Raw genomic sequence first — 13,413 nt, forward strand, 5'->3', positions numbered from 1 at the left:
AGATGCTCAAGAGGTTTGTCAGTGGCTTCAAAGGATTTGCCAAAGATGAGGAGGTTGCAAAAATCAACGAGGCTGTGGTTGAGACGGCGGACACTTTACCCTGGGTGTGATGAGGATGCCACTGAGGAGCTCCTATAAGTCGTTCCTGAGCAATTGACTAATGAGGAGTTGTTGGAACTGGAACAGGATGCACAGCTGGAGAAGAGGCAAGAGAAAAAGAAACTGCAGGAGAAGAAAAAGAAGAACCTCCAAGAAAATTCACAGTGAAGGGTTTAGCAGAAGCTTTTGCAGATGTCAACAAGCTCCTTAAAAAGTTTGAAAACACGGACCCCAACCCCAAAAGGTTTTCATTAATAGAGAGGAATTTCATAGTGCACTGCCTGCTTACAAACAAATCTATGGTAAAAAAAAAAAAAAAGAAACAAACCAAGCAAACCACCACAGACATATTTCTGAAAAGAGTCACACCTCCTCAAGAAGAGCCCCAGGCAGGTCCTTCAGGAAGTATTCCAGAAGAAGGCATCGTAATCATAGGCGATGACAGCTCCAGGCGTGTAATTATCACTGAAGACTTTCCAGTGGGACAAGATGTGGAGGTGGAAGACCGTGATATTAACGATCCTGACCCTGTGTAGGCCTAGGCTGACGTGTGTGTTTATGTCTTAGTTTTTAACAAAAAAGCTTAAATAGTTAAAAAAAAAATTTAAGTAGAAAAAAGCTTAAAGAATAAGGATAGAAATAAAGAAAATGTTTGTACAGCTGTACAATGCATGTTTTAAGCTGTTATTACAAAAGAGTCAAAAAGTTAAAAAAGATTAGAAAGTTTATAAAGTAAAAAAGATACAGTAAGCTAATGTTAATTTATTATTGAAGAAAGAAATATTTTTTAATAAATTTAGTGTGGGCCAAGTGTATGGTGCTTATGAAGTCTACAGTAGTGTACGGTACTGTCCCAGGCCTGCACATTCACTCACCACTCACTCACTGACTCATCCAGAGCAACTTCCAGTCCTGCAAGCTCCATTCGTGGCAGGTACTCTACACACATGTACCATTTTTAATCTTTTATACCGTATTCTTCTGTAGCTTTTCTATATTTAGATACATTTAGATATACAAATATTTACCATTGTGTTACAGTTGCCTACAGTAGTCAGTACAATAACGTGCTGTGCAGGTTGTAGCCTTGGAGCAGTAGGCTATATCATAGGGCCTAGGTGTGAAGTAGGCTGTACCATCTAGGTTTGTGTAAGTACATTCTCTGATGTTCACACAACGACGAAATCGCCTAACAAAGCTTTTCTCAGAATGTATCCCTGTCGTTAAGCAACACATAACTGGAGTCCCTTTTTAAAAGCAAAGTTTTTCTCTTACTAATTCATACTTAGGGGCACAAAATAAACACAGACCCTATAATCTGAATGTTACTCCGTCTCCCTGATACAGAGAGAAGTAGGCTAGACTAGGTAATAGCTGGAAAGCATTTCAGCATTTTTAATGTAATTTGTCTGATGAGCCCCAAAATTACTTTTCCAATGTAAACCAATCAAGTATATTCCAATTTGAGTGTCTTTACCAAAAATAAACTTCTTTATGAATGTATAAAAAGATAATTAGACTCGGGGCTGGCCCCGTGGCCGAGTGGTTAAGTTCGCGCGCTCCGCTGCAGGCGGCCCAGTGTTTCGTTGGTTCGAATCCTGGGCGCGGACATGGCACTGCTCATCAAGCCACGCTGAGGCAGCGTCCCATATGCCACAACTAGAAGGACCCACAACGAAGAATATACAACTATGTACTGGGGGGCTTTGGGGAGAAAAAGGAAAAAATAAAATCTTTAAAAAAAAAAAAAAAGATAATTAGACTGTCTCCAAGGCATTGGGCTTATTCCCAAAGGTGGAAAGAAGCCAGCACATCTCACAGTAAAATGCAGGCACCAAGGCAAGGACTCCACTGCCCTAGAGGCCAGTTTTATCCTTCTCAGAGGCTGTGGTTGTGAGTCTAGTTGCCTGGTCCACAGCTGCAGACTCCATTCCTAATTCTAAATTTGTCATCTTCCATCCTGCACTGTCTGTCACAGGAGGGACTGACAAAGAGGAGTAATGTCTTAGATCAAATCCCGCCATGCTCCTGGCCAAGCTCACGCCCTGTGTAGGGTGCGTCAGCAACGCCAGCTCTGTGGGTATCCTGCACTTCCCCCTACGTGCCCACTGACACCTGAATGAGCCTTGAAAAGACTTACAAATAATTCTTTTTTTACGTCAAGAAGGTGTCACAGCTAAGATTAAGCAACATGCATCAGCCACCATTGATCCTGAAATAAAATGCTGTCTGGACAAAAAAGGAAAAAGCTTCTTTCATGCACAGCTTCCAGGAAATCAGAAAACCATTTAGTTCTCAGACCAGCCACAATGTAACTCAAGCGTCAAAAAGCATTCAACGTAAACAGAGGAAGGAGAGTGTAATACATTTGAAATCTATTTGTATTCAAAGGGTTTCCTTTTTAATGTTTAGCAACTTCCTTGACATGAACAAGATTCTAAGCCGTTAAATGGTAGAATGGGAGCTGCCTTGTTCTGTGGCTATTAAATTCTTATACTAAATAAGAATGATATACGAAATAAAATTAAAATGAGTGAAAAAAAGGGGTACCCTCCTCCACTAAATAAGTTGTAGAAATATATGTAGTAAACAAATTGATTGAGTCAACAAACTCAGAAAAAAAAAATGTCTAAATGTCTAAACAGGACTAAGTCCTATGAAGTTTGGCTTACAACGTCCACCTCTCCCCGTGGCTTTTTGTCCCACGTCTTCACACGCTGCTCGTCACCTCCCCTTCCCCCACACCAGGGGTCAAGTGCTCCCTTCTCCTGCTCTCAGCTGGTCATTCCCTTTGAAAGATTCAATTAAGTCAGGGATTGGAAGCTGTACCCCACAGGCCAAATGCAGCCCACCTCCTGTTTTGTAAATGAAATTTTATAGAAACCTAGCCATGCTCATTCATTATGTACCATCTATGGCTGCCTTCATCCTGCAATGGCAGAGTTGAGTAGTTGCAACAGAGACCTTATGGCCCACAAAATCTAAAATATTTACTATCTGATCCTTTACAGAAAAAGTCTGCTGACCCCTGACTGAAGTCTTTCACACTAAGGTATAATAGTTTTAATATGTTACTCTTCTAGGAATTGCTTGGATTTTAATAGGAAGTAACCTCTTAATCTAAAGGAATTAATGGCTAATAATAGTATTTCAGTCATCAGCAATGGGATGCTCAGGAGATATTTGGGGATGGAAGGATTTTTTTAAATTCAATTACTACCTACTCCACCCACCCATCAACCCAGTTGTGGGTCCACATATCGAGGATCTTAATAGGAGGATGCAATGGTATGGAGAAAGACTTGAAAGAGAGGTTCTTCTGACAGCAGTTTGGGAGTGCTGCCGATGGCATTGTGGAGTGGGAGACACATAACCCAAGAGATTATAATTTGTCTCAGTCTGCCTCAAATGTTTATTCTTATCATCTGTAAACTAACAAAAACATTTTGAGGTCCATTTAAAGAGAGTCAGATTTCTGACATCAGTTGTCCCCTAGTCTTTTGACTTTTACTTTTCACGAGTATCCAACTTCACAAAAATAAATCTTGTTTATGGCACAGAGAAGATCTTCTCTCTGAAGTTCCCATGAGCAGTGTTATTTATCTGTAAGGAAGTTTCCTACAATAAAACAGCAACAGAGAGCTCATGGTGCAGCCTTGCTTCCAGAACACGGGGGCATAATTCTCACGGGTGTTATAAAGCAGACTCAGCAAGCCTTTGAAGTGGCCACCCTACAAAATGGAAACAAGAACATCTGGTTTCCCCAATGTGAATCAGAGGCTAAACGTGCATGGGGAGCAATGATCACTCCTAACATTTCAATTTGTTCAGGATACTACATCTCAAAATGGTCTCCAGAATTCTCTTGTTTAATTCTCAGGACAATCCCTTGACGTGAAAATTGTCAACCTCTTTTTACAGGTAAGGAAATGAAGGATCTGGAGGGTTAAATGACTCACCCTAGATCAAACAACTATTGGAGGTGGAGTAGGATGGAAAATTCAAGTCTTCAGAGTCCTCTCAGAGTCGAAGGTTTATTGTCAGAGCCCACGCTGGAGGGAACCTGGGCCTTCCTCAAGAGCAGTTAGACCAGCACATTCACGGAACTCTTGAAGGTCAAGGTTTTGCCACTGATCAGATACCAGAGTGGTAGGCAGCAACCTAAAGAGGAATAGACTCTGTTCAGATGTACCCATGAGCTATCCATGTTGACCAGGAAGCCACTGCACACGGCTCCTTGACCCTCCTGGGATGGTGGTCACATGCTACTGGCACTTTAAGAGGACTTTGTGCAAACTAGAAAAATGCAGACCAATTACACAAAGATGTTCCTTCCTTCAGCTGACCCAGCCCTGGGCCAGGGCTCAGCTCAGTAAGCTGAGCAGGTCAGATCCACCCCCCGCTCAAGCCCTCCACCCAGAGAAGGCACCGCTATATAGCTACAGCCGGTACAACCAATCCTATGCCCAAGCAGTTCAGAGACCTCCCTTCACCAGGAGGGGACATTTCTCAAAAGAAAGAAAAACTTATTGAGAAGAACTGAATCCATAAGGGACAATAAACATTACACAGTTTACCAAGAAGGTAATAGTCACAGCCTAAACTCAGTAAGGTTTAGGTAGTGATGATAGTCTTTCTGAGCTGGAGCACCGGTCTGTTCATGGTTTAGGTCATCTCCCTTTTGCCTGGTTCTCCCTCCTAGCTAAGCCCCTCTCTATATGCCACTCAAGCCCATTTCCCCCACTAATTCAGATTCTGCCACATTTAACAGGAACATGCTTAAATCAGAGGGAACAGACAGCTAGCAGAAGGGTGGAATTATTCTTTTTGAGTGGGTGGGTGGCCATCCCCTTCAGCATGTCTCTCTCAGTCCATGACAGGAGATCCTGCTGGGATGGGACACCTCCTCCAAGCCTACACATTTCCAAGAGGCCAACTGCCATCAGAGCATGCTGAGTCTCTTCCCATTCCTCCTCTAAATGTTCTGGGAGGCCACACCATGCCCTGGCCACTGGGCAAAGTCCAGCTGAGCTCATTAATCATATTACAGTCACCTTTCCTGCTCAGAGATCAAAGGTGGCAAAAGCTCGCAATCCTCTTTTGAGTTGTGTTTTCTTAGGATCTGAAGGAAGAGTGGATCCAAGAGCACAACGACAGCTCCAGCCAACCTTGGGAGAGACCATTAAGGTCAACTCAAGGTGCAGCTACCAAGAAAGCAGGAGGAGAGTGAGCTGGGAGCACAGCTAATCCCAGCCACTCCTTCATGTCCCACAACCAAGAAGCATCGAGAGCAAGACTGTAAGGCAGGGGTAGAAATGGGCCCGCAGACTAAAATGTTCAATTTACACTAAACACATTCAATTTAAAGCTGCCCTCTCTTGCATTTACACAGCATGCCAAAGGGGGTGCTGAAATCATTTCCAGTCTTGTTCTGATAGTCACTACCACCACAGTCCACATAAAAATTGTTGAGCAAGTTGTTTCAACAACTTCTTATCACCTTTTCTACACCCTTCCCTTTAAAACTCCATATTCAAATTTGGATTTTAATCATCTTCTTATAGAGTTTGGGGTTCAGTTACCATTTTCATAACAGATATGGTGCTTGTAGCGTCCCTGGGTCCCTTACCAACAACTTTTGTCAAATAATGAGGTGTCTAGAGAACTTTGACATTCTACCACGTTTTCAGGAGTGTATCCTACCCCAGGTTAGCCTATACCTTTGTGATATTTACCTGCATCAGTTCAGCCAAAATTCTAAGGATAAAATATAGCCAAAGTATATTTTCTGATGGCATGAGAGTCTGTTAAAACAATTTACAAGAGGGTTATTGTTTTTGAAAATGATTACAAAAAACAACCTTCTGATATTATCTATAAACAGAGTCAAGTCACCACTGGAAGAGTAAGTTCTACTCCCTTCCCTATGGTAAATGATGTCAGCTGTCATAATAATTGTACTGAGACTATAGGATGGATGAGTCAGTAATGTTCAAATAATCCAGCAGCATACTATGAATTGAAGACTATATTAGAAAACAACCATTCCTAGAAAATTACTGACTGGCATAGAGTCAAAATGCATAATAGACAATTTTGGCAAGTTTGCTGCTTTATAAACAACCAAAGATAAACTGGAATTTATTGAGTGCTGTTACACATCACAAAATCCTAGGTAGGAAAAATAGACCAGCATGTGGTTCTGGAAAATACTGACACTAAGAGGGTTTCTTAGTCAGTTCAGGCTGCTATCACAAAGTACATAGACTGGGATGCTTATAAACAACAGGGATTTGTTTCTCACAGTTCTGAAGGCTGGAAGTCAGAGATCGGGGTGCTAGCATGGTCAGGTCCTAGTGAGGGTCCTCTTCTGGGTTGCAGCTGTCAACTTTCCCACGTATCCTTACATGGTGGTGAGCAGAGAGAGGAAGCAAGCTTTCTCATGACTCATAAAGACACTAATCCCATTCGTGAGTGCTCCATCCACATGACCTCGTCTAACCCTAATTACCTCCCGAAGGCCCCACCTCCTAATACATCACACTGATGGGGCAGGGGTAGAGTTTCCAAATATGAATTGTGGGAGGACATAAGCATTCAGTCCACAAGAGGAGGACATGCGGGAATATTAAAATACAGTAAGGAGGGTCTGATCTCTTCACCTTTAGCACACTGCTGGACAAAGAATGGGTACTCATAAAATGGCTGCTAAGGTAAACCAAGTTATTCTTTTCTGTCAGTGGTGTGGTTATACATCTACAAATTGAGGAATTTTTATGATTTAGAGGCAGATCATATTTTGCTGGCAATTTCCTTCAAAATATGCTAATAAGTACTCTTGGCCCATAGGCTCTTTCCAGAGGAATAGGTTTATACCACCAAAAGCCACCAATGGTACAAAATTACTTAATTTTACTATCACCAAGAAGAGGCTCTTAATTTCCCACAGCAGAAATACTAAGGAAAAAATTCTTTCAAGGCACTTTTCGGTATAGGGAGAATTTCAAGGAATAGTCAATCAGGGTAAAGGCAGGGGCAAGCCATGCCCCAGGACTGACCCTAGACTCACTTCCTGGAATTCACACAGTTCACAGACTTTCTCTCCTGCATAGACACCTGCAGGACAGCCACTTGCATGTGAGGCCTGCCAGGTTCCAGGAAAGGCTCGTGGCTGTGCCCCCATGGCCAGGAGTCCAATGCTGACAGGTCAGTGTACAAAAGCTGTGAGCAAACAACCAGGGCTCTGCTTTTGCTTTCAAGCTGCCTGGGGAAAATGCTGACGTCTCGCAACCTCTCTTCCTGTCTCTGTCTTCCTGTTGATCTGTGTGTGCTTTGATAACCTCCTCACTTATGACTCATTTCACTTCATCCCAAAAGAAGAATGGAAAGAAATGACGAATTCAGACTACCTGTTAGTACCCATTCAGGTGAACCCCTCTTGATTAAGGCAGCCCAGAATGACAACCCCAGATTAAAAAGATGATGAATAAATGATGAGGTGATTATTCACACTACAAAACAGTTTTAGAACAAAGAAGGATAAAGCTGGAAAGCAGTGTTAGAGATCTTTTGTTGCACTCGCCCTCTAAGTTATAGAGGAGAAAACTGAGCTCACAGAGGGAAATGACCTTCTCATTCCTAACTCATACTTTTTAGAAAGGAAAGTTTTGGTTGCTTTTTTTTTAAAGATTGGCGCCTGAGCTAACATCCGTTGCCAATCTTTTCTTCTTCTTCTTCTTCTTCTTTTCCCCAAAGCCCCCCAGCAAACAGTTGTATATTCTAGTTGTAGGTCCTTCTGGTTGTGCTATGCGGGATGCCACCTCAACATGGCCTGATGAGCAGCATCATGTCTGTGCCCAGGATCCGTACCCCAGAAATCCTGGGCCGCTGAAGCAGAGTGTGCAAGCCTAACCACTCAGCCACAGGGCTGGCCCCCAGAAAGGAAAGTTTGGCCACGGGAATTTTCATTTTTTAGAGCAATCAAAATATGATTTTATTTAAAAATACAGTCATGCATTGCTTAAGAACAGGGAAATGTTCTGAAAAATGCACTGTTAGGTGATGTCATCATTGTGAGAACATCATAGACTGTACGTACACAAACCTAGAAGGTGTAGCCTACTACACACCCAGCCTATATGGTACTAATCTCATGGGACCACCATCATATATGTGGTCTGTCATTGAGTGAAACCACATTATGCAGCGCAGGACTGTATTTAACTTATACACACATTTCTGGGAAATTGCTATATTGAAGGACAATGGCTCATGAAATGGAGTATGAATTTATGTGGTACTACAGATATAGAGTATGTAGTTCTAAACCCTAGAATAATGGATCCTATTCCATATCCAAATCAGTTTTAGTGCTTCCTATTAACAACTTGTGTTTGGAATACATGCATATTACGAACAGAACCACCCAGATGGTCAATTAATAAACAATCTTGGATTCTATGTTGACATAAATATATTTTTAAAACTTGACAGGAGACAAATTATTAACAAAGTCAAGGTTACCTCATTTGCTCTTGAAAACCTTTGTGGTCACTCTCTCAGCTGCCTTCTTAATACTCTCCAGCATCATTTCCACAACTCGCCCCTGTGATTTCTCAGGTAGCAGCTGTGTGAGCAACTAGTCCTGTGCACGTGAACACACATGTACGCACACACATGCACACACACATGATGCTCCCAAGAACAAAAGCTGGCACAGAACATTAACTCAATTCAATAGAAAATGCCTTCTTTCTTTCTTTTTTTAAAATCTTGGTGCAGGCACTCTTGTTAGGGACATACTGTCAGTCTGGGCTTTTGTCCTAGCTGGCTCCTGATTTTTTAATGTATGCTGAAAATGCCACTCCTCCAAACACACTCGGTGGAGGCCACTTTGGATTGCTGCCACCTGCCCTCACTGTATTAAGAAGCATGGATCCATTACTATTATGGAGCCTGAAGTGGAGCCAAGAAGAAACCTCAAAGGGCCCTCTCCCCAGACATATGTGAGTAGAATAGAAATGAGATACAAATGATAGCACGAAGCCTCCGGTGCTCTGCAGGGGAAGCAAGGGGCTGTGTTGTAGGTCAGGAAGAAGTTCTGGTTCTCGGGAGAGAAATGAAATTAAAGCATGTTATCCTTTGCATATGAAGTTTCTTCAGACCCATCATCAACAGAGTGGGGTTTTTTCTGTTTATTTCCTCAATGTGGGAATTGGAATTCCTTAAAACAAAGGCAGAGATTCAAGGCTGGCCAGGGCTGAGTTGAGAGAAGTGTCCATGATTTTCTAAGTACCCAGGATCCACATCCTGCTAATCATATAACAGAGGAAGCAATTGAGTATACTCATTTATACTAAAGTGTTAGAGACTTGATCTGTTACTTCTCCCAGAGGTGTCTGCACTCCAGAGGTAGTTGCTTTCCAGAACAAACAATATTTAACCTAAAGGAAAATACAGAATTAATGGTAAAATTTCAGTCACCAGAGCTATTATATCACCCTACCCAGGAAACCATCTATCAATACAAGGGTGGATCTAAATATATCTGTCTGATGACGTGACAGGGAAAAAGGGGAGTGTCATACATAGCAAACCTAGAAAAGTAAGTCATGACTTCTGCTATTTTTTCCTCCTCCTCCCCTTACCAATCATTCTAGCCCTCATAATTGTTCCTGCAACTTCGTGCTTCCAATTCCATTGCCCCTGTGTCTAAACCAGTTCTGAAGATTCAGCAAAGCATGTCACGTGTTTTATTGGGAAAGATAAACTCAGTGCTGAGTTCAGTGCAAAATGAAATTAGAGGTCAAAAACAATGCCACAAAGGGGCCCGCCCGCGGTGTAGTGGTTAAGTTTGTGTGCTCCGCTTCAGTGGCTTGGGGTTTGCAGGTTCGGATCCCTGGTGTGGACCTAGCACTGCTTGTCAAGTCACACCGTGGCAGCATCCCACATAAAATAGAAGAAGACTGACACAGATGTTAGCTGAGCAACAATCTTCCTCAAACAAAAAGAGGAAGATTGGCAACAGATGTTAGCTCAAGGCCAATCTTCCTCACCAAAAAAAAGCCCCATAAAAAACAACAAATGCCACAGAATAGAATAAAATGGCAAAAATTCAGGTGGAAATCTTAGGTCACGCAAGACCTAGTGCAAATAGCACACAAAGCCGCAGGAAGCACTAATGTTTTAATGGGAAAGGACACTTAAGCTAATGATGCTTGATTGTTTTTTGCTTTTATTATGAGAGCAAGAAGAGAAAAAAATCCATTTGGTTGTGTCAGGGTCAGAGAAGTTACCATATATTTGCTGACCAACCACATCTCAGTGTCTCTCTGTCATTGCTTCAAACTCGTGCATTATCACCTTTTCCTGCACTCTCCCGCTCCAGCAAGACACGATTAAGTGACTGTACTTCAGTGTGGAACCAGAAGTGGGAGGAGCGGTCCACCCCAGGGGCAGGCCGTCCAGCAGTGCAGGCCTGGAGACGACTTGAAAAACAATAATAAAACCAACTAAAAAGCCAGTCTGCTTTCTATTATCACCATGGCAAGCAATTCTAAACAATGTCAGTAATAAATCAACCCCAAAAAAGTCTTTTGTTGGTCTAGGTTCGAAGATATTGCTGCAATTGCTATTGAGTTTTAATGGTATAAGTGTAAGTTTCAATTGAGTACATTTTTTATTGCTTCTCCTTTAGTAAACATATGCTACATGGAAGTTGATTCTGTGAATAAACTCCGTGCTTTTATTTTGAGAGTAAGTGCATAACTAAGCTTGCTTTGGGCACAAGTCTCCAACCTCTCTTGTACGATATAGTCAACAATTGATTGTTTAAACAATTGATTCAAAATAAACAATGATAGCACAGTGATTGTTAAGACAAACAGAACTTGAGTTACTTCAATTATGTCATTCTGCGTGACCACTTTGAGTTCTTTATTGTGTTTAAATTTTCTGGGGTTTATTGTGAAACGGGATTTTTATGCATCTCTGCCAAATGAATCCTTATGTCTAAGATTTTTCCTACTTATTTAATCTATTGCTTCATGTGAAAGAAGCCTTTCAAAGGTAAAATTAATAGAAAGTGTTCTTGGATCAAAGATAGATCAATACTTCATGAATATAGGAAGAAAAACAAGTTTGACAAAGTCATTGACAAATTTGCAGAAGTTAATCGCAAAAACAGAAACTGTAAGATTGCTGTTCATTACTGTGAAAGACCAACACGTAGGTCTAAGTTTTCATCTCTTCCTTCAAAAACTACCTTAACGAAATTAAAAGTATTAGTCCATAACTCTTCCTTTTTTGGATTATAATATTTATTTTTAATTTCTCTAGTTGATATGATACAAAGTGTCATGAAAGTACATTTCTTTTCTGGCTGTTATTACTCTTGGTTTCATTGTGTGATTATTACTAAAAATGATTTTGTCATCTAGGAAAGAGGTGTTAGAAATGATCCACTCCGGGTTTCGAATATTAGCCTTAGCACCCTAATATGTTACCTGTTCTGTTTGGGAGCTCCCCGACTCTCTCCCTCCCATACAGCCTCATCCCCCACCTCCCACTCCCTCTTATCCCACCACCCCACCCATCACTGCTAATAGGACCTATTAGTCAAGTGTTAGAGAAAGATAGATATGATGCACTTGAAATAATTCATCCCTCCTCCCAGGTTCTTCTTCTGTCTTTCTCCCACTTTCTCTTGTAGAAAAAGGAGTTAAGTTACAAAATTAGAAGGGCTAAAACTCATTCCTCCACTCTCTCTTGCCATTTGTCAAGAGTAAAGATGAGCAGAGGCTTGACCCTCCAGGACCTGCCTTGCCACCTGTGTGAGGCTGGGGAGGAGGTGGGAGAGAGGAGGATTCAGCAAGCACAAGCCCTACTTGGACTCTTGGACTCCTGTGTCAAGCCATCTCCAGCCGGGAGCACTCAGTGGCTTTCCTTTCTGGAGGGAGTCTGATGATCTAAGTCCTAGTGCCCTCCCAATACCACAAGAACACTTAGTCCTAAGATGCAGCATGAATCAGCACTGCCTGGAACCCACATCCCTTCCACCCTCCACACTCAGGCCCCAGCATCACCCTTAGTCCCACAGAGAGACGGGAGTTTACATGCAAGTCCCCACACACACACCCCTCCCCATCTGGGCAGCCTGATGCCCCTAACTCTGAATAATCAATAATCAACTTCAGTTCTAGGAAGGTTCCTAAGTCTTTCAACAGTGATTCATTATGTTATTAAGTGTTACATTTCCTTCATGTTGGTGACGGGGAAAAGTTATGATATTTATTTTTCGTTTTTACTTATGGAATATAACAAATTCCACTGATGACCTATTTCTGAAATCCACCAATCAAAAGAACTTAGAGAGTTCACCATAGTAACAGCTCAGTGTTGGTTGCCCAACTGAGAACCACACAGCACAGGAGGCCCGGGCCAATCGTGGGGCAGAGTAATGCTACCATCTCATAGCAACCAAGAGATCTGCATGGCAACATCAGTTGCTATATAAAAGAAAAATTAGAAACAATATTGTGCTAGGGAGAAATAAAGGTATTAACTGTTAAGTCATAGTTGAGTCACAGTTGTGAGGACCTATCCTAAAATATCCACCCAAACTTAGTTCAGAGGATACCTGTCAGATCCAGTAGTCCATGTGCCAGGAACCCTTCACCCACGGCCAACTGGGACCACCTGAGAGCGAAAGAGAGGCGACCATCCACAAAACAGGCTGCTTCCGAAGAGGAAGGGAAAGAGTCCTTGAATACTAGGAACTATGAGGCCGATTTGGAAAGTAAATTACACATAAATCATCACATTTAATCCCATGAGGGAGGCAAGGCACATATTATCATTATCACTGAATTTTCCATCTCCCCCTGACCCCAAATCTGTTCCTCCCCCAGCTTTCTCATCTCCGTTAATGCAACACAATTCTTCCAGTTGCTCAGACCAAAAACCTCAGAGGCTTCCTTGACTAATTTCTTTCTCTCATACTCCGTCCGATCCACCAGCAAACACGTTCTTTCTGCTTTCAAGATGCATCCAGAATCCTACCACCTCCACAGCCACACCCTAGTCCAGACCAACCACCATCTCTCACCTGGAGGCAATAGCTTCCTAATCTGTGTCTCTCCTTCCTGCCCTTGCCCACCTACAGTCTATTCTCAACACAGCAGCCAAAGCGACCCTTCCAAAACCCAAGTCCTTGGCTCACAACCTTTCGGTGACTTCCCATCCTCTCTCACAGTAAAAACCCAAGTCCTCACCATGGCCTACAAGACTGCACACAACTTAACTCCTTCTTATTCC

The 13,413-nt window shown here is 42.2% G+C and overlaps 1 long non-coding RNA gene across 1 annotated transcript; it reads right to left on the reverse strand.

Annotated features, from left to right (window-relative positions):
• Positions 1-788: 788 nt before the first annotated feature.
• LOC139045578 (uncharacterized) lies at positions 789-12,863 on the reverse strand. Its single transcript, XR_011504265.1, has 3 exons — positions 12,737-12,863; positions 4,059-4,260; positions 789-3,830 (listed from the first exon to the last, which is right to left on the reverse strand). It is a non-coding gene; the product is annotated as an uncharacterized lncRNA (long non-coding RNA).
• Between the last annotated feature and the right edge of the window lie 550 nt (positions 12,864-13,413).

This window comes from Equus asinus, chromosome 6 (assembly GCF_041296235.1).
Source record: "Equus asinus isolate D_3611 breed Donkey chromosome 6, EquAss-T2T_v2, whole genome shotgun sequence".
Classification (NCBI taxonomy): Eukaryota; Metazoa; Chordata; class Mammalia; order Perissodactyla; family Equidae; genus Equus; species Equus asinus.